Raw genomic sequence first — 7,102 nt, 5'->3', positions numbered from 1 at the left:
GGTCGGGACTGATGATTTCTCATTAGTAGCTCGTTGTTTTTTTCCGCCACAAGAAGATAGGCGATGAGCTCAGAATATCTCGCAAATCCACGCACTCTATATTGTTGCTGTAAAGTTATATTTGATGCGTGAAACGTGGAAAATGTTTTTTCAAGCATTTCCGATTCTGTGACCTCATGTCCACAAAATTTTAGCTGCGAGATTATTCGATACATCGCTGAATTGTAATCACTGACTTTCTTAAAATCTTGGAATCTTAACATATTCCATTCATCACGGGCGGTCGGAAGTATAACCCTTATACGTTCAAATCTTTCTTTCAATCCTTTCCACAGAGCCATGTGATCTTATTCGATGAGATATTCACATTTTAAACCTTCATCGAGATGTCGACGCAAAAATATTATAGATTTTGCTTTTTCTTGAGATGAAGATATACCATTTTCTTTAATGGTCTCGCTTAGTCCCAATGACTCAAGATGCATTTCTACATCGAGAGTCCATGGCATATAATTTTTCCCCGTAATGTCTAGTGCAACAAATTCGAGCTTTGTCAAGTTTGACATGGTGGTACTATAAAAAATTATGATGCATTTTATTAGTTAATGAATATTGCAATACAAAGTAATGAATAAATAACAAATACAAGCATTCGTGAAAATAAAGAAAACACATGAGGAGGATATTCTCCGATAAGTACAAGATTCGTGAGTATTATAACCAAAATAATTAAAAATAACTTTGTGAAAGCCATCTTCTTTTTTCTTCAAAAATTTGATGAAGAATAATTTTAGAGAAGAAGAGAAAGTTGGAGTGATTGAATGTGTTTGTGAGATCATATTTATAGGGCAAAAACTAGCCGTTTTGTTATCGTTTATGACCGTTGGTGTACAAGAAAATAAATGTATGTATTTGTATAATTTTATGGTAATAATATGGTGTATATAATATTAGTAATGTTTTAAATAATTATGTATATCATATCACAATATTATAATGAGGTGTCATAAGATATTTTGTTTAAAAACCTTATAGACTTTTATACTTGTCGTATCCCTTACCGGGAGTGTGGGATGTCGTCTTAACATCCTCCCAGGATTTATAACAAGTTTTTTGAAAAATTTATTTTTATTATTTATAATAACATTATATTATATAGTAAATATATAAACAATAAATAAATAAACAATAAAATAAATATTATTACTTTTGTTATCTTTTTCTTCTGTTTTGGAGCTTGGAAAAATATGGAGGACTTTTAGAGCTTCGTGCTGATAACGTGTTGTGAAAAAGTAAAAATTTACGGTAAAAAGTAAAAATCTCAAACTCTCAAAATTATCACACTACACACTTTATAATATTTTTCTCTCAACTCAATTGTGATTTTCTTCACAAATGAGAGATCTATTTATAGAAAATTTTTACAAATAATCCAAAAATAAATACATCATTACCTACATCATCACACACTAATTTTCAATATTCAACACCTAATTTTACCTAATTTTCAACATTCAACATTCACATTTTCAACACAAATATTTTTCACATTTTTAAATAATTTTTCAACATGTTGGACCTATATATTCATTAGTTTTTTGGATGCTGGTGAGAATGATTGAGTGGTGCTGACCGCAAAGAGTGCACTTTGAAATTGAGGGACACTTATATGGTCTTTTTATGTTTCGGAGAATTTCTTACTTGTTATGAAGTTTACTTGTTAAGTTTGAGAATTTTGTGGAGGGAGATATGTTATGTTTAAATTTGTTAAATTGTGATTTTTTTAGGATTTTACTTTATTTGGAATTACTGCAATTCTTGGAATTAATATTTTCATGCATTTAGAAATATAAGATTTTAAATGTTTTTTTTTTGTTAACTTTTATGTTCAAGTTTGATGCATGCTTCGAAAATTTGGTGTACAGATTTTAGTTAATTTTATTTTGGTTTTCGGCATGTTAAAAAAAAATTCATGCATTCATTTAAAATAATATATATATACACTGTAATGTATTAAAATATTTTAGGAAAATACAGCTCCAATCATCAACAGCAACGAGAATGCCACCCAATCTTTATTGTAATGAAGGTGTAGAGATAAAAGCATGTAAGAACAATTTACTTTCAATAAAATGATACATATATATATAAGCTAACAAATTTAAGAAAAAATATTTTAAGATCACACTTGTTGATGAAACCCAGGTGAAAGGGGCGAGTCGGGTCGGGCACTCGACCGGATTTGCTATCAGTATATTGAAGGAAATATGAGTTGGATGTCTGGACTAAAAGCTTCTATCCTCCCTTAGTCGGCTTTAGAAATCTGCGAACAAAAAAGTAACCACGTGAATGGGCGCCAGAGGGGATGTCCGGCGTGGCCACTCCGATGCTTAAGTCAGTGAAGGACTCAAGCTAAAAACCAATTTAACCAAGTGATGGCTGTGAGATTGGTGTGGAAAGTGGAGAATAAATGAAAGCATTCAATATGTGAATTAATATCTCAATAGGGAATAAATGCAAGTAAAGAACCTAGTATTTATAGTAGAGAATGTAATGATGACCTCGTTCTTTGTGCTGATTATTAATTATAGTTGGGTGGCTGATTATACCCTATTATTCTGACATGTCAAATCTCATACTAGTCACATCCAGCCCAACTGATTCTGTCAACCATTTATGTTACTATCAGAGATAGGTCGGCTATGCACACTCTATCAAGTCGGCGTAATTAAATGCATCACTCATATCGAGGTGGCCAGGATAGAATGTGTAATAGCCCAACCTTTATCATGTTAATCTCTATGGTTTATTATTGTTATGAGCATGTTTTATGATTTAATGGTTGAGATTAATGGTCATGGTTATGGTTATGTTTATTGGAATAGTTGTTGGAGTTATGTTATATAATTGTAATTGGGAATGGTAATGAATGGGTAGAATAGAAAGTTGATTTTGAGCCAAATAGGAATTAGACGTGCAGAAACAATATGAAAAATGTGGCAGTAGTTGTGATTTTTAGCATAATGTTTTTTATATTGATCTGAGACCACTTCCGTTAGAAATATAAGATATAAGGTTATAACTTTCATGTTTGAGTTTTGTTTAAATAGTTGAGGAAGATGAGTCAAAAGTGACCCGAAGTGGGTCATATGTATCGTTGTTCTTGCACTGACATATGTTGGAAGAATGAGCATAACTTTTTACTTAAACCTCCAAATGTCCTGAAACCAGTGGGAGATTCAAGAAAACACATAGGACTACAACTTTCATGTTGACCACTTTTGCTAATTCGGAAGAAAAAGTGCAGTTTTGGCCCTTGGAAAGAGGGTACACAGACCTGTACACGGACCCCTACACGGGGTCTGGGTCTTGCCAAGAAAAATGAGTGATTTCCAGTGTGTACACGGACCTCTACACGGAGGGGGGCACGAGGTCCGTGTCTATGGTATAGAAAACACGTTTTTGGTGTATTTTGAAGGCTTATTTATGGATTAGTATAGATGTTTCTACCCAATTCATTCCGTTCTTTTCCTTCTCCCATCGTTTCTTGCCTTCTCCTTTCAAGGTTTTCTTCCCTTCAATCTCTACTTCAAATTCAAGGGTTCTTATAGTGACATTATTGTATCTCCTACCTATACAAGCTACAAGGTAAGAATTTTATATTCTTAAGTTGATAGAGAGTTTAAGGAATTGAAGGCAATTGATGGTTTGGTTGATGGCTTAATAGTTGAATTCATGTATTATGGTATAGGAACTCCTTCAAGGTGATCATAACAACCAAGTGCTTGTGGGTTGTAAGTAGAAACTTCTCTTTGTGCTCACATGATGAATATATGTATATAAGCCATGTTTATTGATACTTAGCTCATTTTCTTGGTATATAGTTGATCTATATATTGTTATATGTTCATTGTTCAAGCATTTCCATTGAATTCATTGACAAAAGAGCTAGTAACTCATTGTTCCTACCAAGTGTTTGATGTATTGCCTCAATGAAGTTTCCTATAATTAAAGCCAATGAATGATAGTAATTCATGCATGTCATTGGCCAATCACATGATTATGAAGTATCTCTCACAGTTTTGATATTTATATCAAAGAGATACTTGCCACAGGTCACAGGTCACAACATTGTGATTTCCTTCCTTTAATTCATGAAATGATACCCTTTAAATTGATTTGAGACTTATGATTCATTCTTCATTGTCATTGCCAAAACGCCATTGTCATAGCCATGTTTTAAGCCAAAGATATATGTATGTAATTGCTACGTACAGCTTTCTATTTACTGAGTTTATTCTCATTCCATTTAATGTCATGTGATGCAGGTGATAAAAAGGACTGAAATGGATTGTTCGAAGGGAGAAGTCATATAAAATGCTATAGGAAAGACTTTTTGGTTATGTCACTTTAAATTGTGGTGGAATGAACATATGTAGATTGTTCGAGGCGGGAGAAGTTATATAAAATGCTATGGGAAAGACTTTTTGTTTATGTCACTTTAAATTGTTGTGGAGTTAACATATGTAAAGCTTTAAAATATCATGTATTTTGGTAATGAATGATGGGAAAACCTTGTATTGGCTTTTAATTATGTATTGATTATATGTTGTGACTAGTAATGTTGCTAGTTTTAAGAAATGGTTATAATGTAAATGTTATTTAGTACTTTTCCTTTTAAATGAAATGCTTCCGCGTACGTTATTTCTATTAAATGTTATTGTCATGGGAGTGGGTTGTTTCAGAATGCTTTTCGGAAAACCACCTGAGGGCCCGGGCATCCAATGGCTCGGGAAGGCGATGCTCCGGATATTCAATGGCTCGGCCTCTTGACTGGCCTCTTCACAAATTCTTCAAACCGTACTTTCAACGTCTCGAGCGGCTTAAGATCCGGTTATCCAATCGGATCGTCGTCTTATTGGCCCAGGAATAGTCTACCCTCCTGACCCGAGCACTTATCCATGTCCCGGCTCCATGTCCCGGCTCCATGGCCCGGGACATTCCGAGGTATCACTTGTGTATGACAAAAATTAAGTATGAGTTACACAATTAAAAGACAATGGGAACTAATAAGTTAAATTGAATTCTCAATTTGACATGAAACATTAACATCAATAGGTTAAAAACCAGACCGAACGACATGTGGATAGCCATGTAAATCAAATATTCAAGTCAAGTCATTGAACAATTTGTAAAACACATATAAACATTTCAAAATAAATCTTAATTATTCCATTATAATTTAATATAAAATATCACATAAATTAGATAACTAATGTATCAATATCAAACTAAAATAATACAAATAATATCATGTAAGAATAATATTATGTAAACATTCTTATTAAATTTTTTAAAGATACTGCTACATTGTTAATCGAAGTATCGGTGCAAATTTTCATCCAACATGTAACAAATAATGAAATTTGATTAAGTTATTTAATTTTCTTTAATGATAGAAATCATGAAATTCTATATCATAAAATAATTTAACAAAATAGTTATGTGCATTTAATAATTGTCAAATATTTGAAACGGATATTTGCAACAACTTGAAGAAGCACAAGCATACAAATACAAGTATGTAATTAGATTAACCAAATATGATGAAGAGCAAAAGGATGTACGTACAATCAATTATAACATATTGCAGATAATAAATAGTGTTATAGAAAAGAAAAATGAATCGAAGCAAATAAAGAAAACCACCAACAAAGGGGTACAACGTGCAAAAGAAAAACACAAACCAACCCAAAGAAAGATGCAATTCTATTTAAAAAAAAAAACATGAAGATCAAAAGATTGAGATATCGAATGATGCAAAGTTATTATTATTCATCACCAAATGAGCCTTTGTCACGCTTGGTGACCGGGGTTGGTCGACACTGGCGTTGCTCTCAAATTTATATTCGAAAACAACAAGCCTCATAAGTACAAAATTCAGAAACCAGTCTTTTTATTTATAATACTGGATATTTCATTGTCTGATACGAATTCAAATAACTAATTTTTTACAGCCGACATGTAAAACCAAACATAACAATGTCTTAACAGATGCAGCAGAAAACAAACATAAATTAGAACTGAAAAACAACAGTCTTCTTCATCAGCCTCGGAACTAATTCTGCTTTTCTTCTTCTAACGTTTCTTCCTTGTTCTTATCTGAGATGGGTTTGGTGGTTGAGTGATATGGTTGTCACTCAATAAGCGGGGACGGGAATAACTCCCAGTTTTCAAAACCATTTTCAACAGAAACAGTAATATAAATAAAATACAGAAATTCTTACTTCAGAACAGGAATCGGTATTAAGGAATAACAGGTTTCAGAACAGAAATCATAACTTAAAATTTAGCAAGTAAGCAATGAGCACGTTTGTGAATTTCATAGCTAAACTGAAATCAATCCCCTATATGTTCTCTCCTCTAAGGGGTGAGGCCAGTAATCAGTAGTCAGAATTCAGTAATCAGGAATGTTTCAGAATATATTTTCCTACCATTAGTTCACTAGGTTTCAGTGTTTCAAAAATCAGAGATAAAAAATACATATACTTTGCTTCAAAACATGAATTATCAAACTGGTTTCAAGAAATTTATACATAAGCCCACTTACAGTAATTTGATAGAAATTTCGGTTGAAGTCTGGAATCTGCTTGCTCTTGCTATTGGATTTTACTGCTCGAAAAAGGCACTCTCTTAGCTCGAATTTCAAGTGATAACTCAAGCTGTGTAACACCAATACAGAGATTTGAAGGTGTTATTTATAGGCAAAATTCTGACTGTTAACCTGCTAATTGATGGTCATAATCTGCCATTATGTGTCATTTACCGCCTTTATTATATGTTAAGTCCTCCAGTTACAAGTCATAAGCAGAATCAGTAGCTGTCTGCTGGAATCTCGCGTTACTGAACTCTTCTACTGCTGGATTCTATATGCTGAAAAAATAACAACTTCTGAAATATTATTTATTGCTGGAATTGTTAACTTATGCTGAAATTTTTGTATTGCTACTGAATATTGCTATCTGCTGCAAAATGCTAGCTACTAGAATTTCGGGTTCTCACAGCCTTAGTTATTTTATTTTCCCATAATTATTGCAATTAT

The sequence above is a fragment of the Primulina huaijiensis genome, chromosome 9, assembly GCF_012295235.1.
Source record: "Primulina huaijiensis isolate GDHJ02 chromosome 9, ASM1229523v2, whole genome shotgun sequence".
NCBI classification, from domain to species: domain Eukaryota; kingdom Viridiplantae; phylum Streptophyta; class Magnoliopsida; order Lamiales; family Gesneriaceae; genus Primulina; species Primulina huaijiensis.
Note: the sequence above shows the minus strand (reverse complement) of the source record.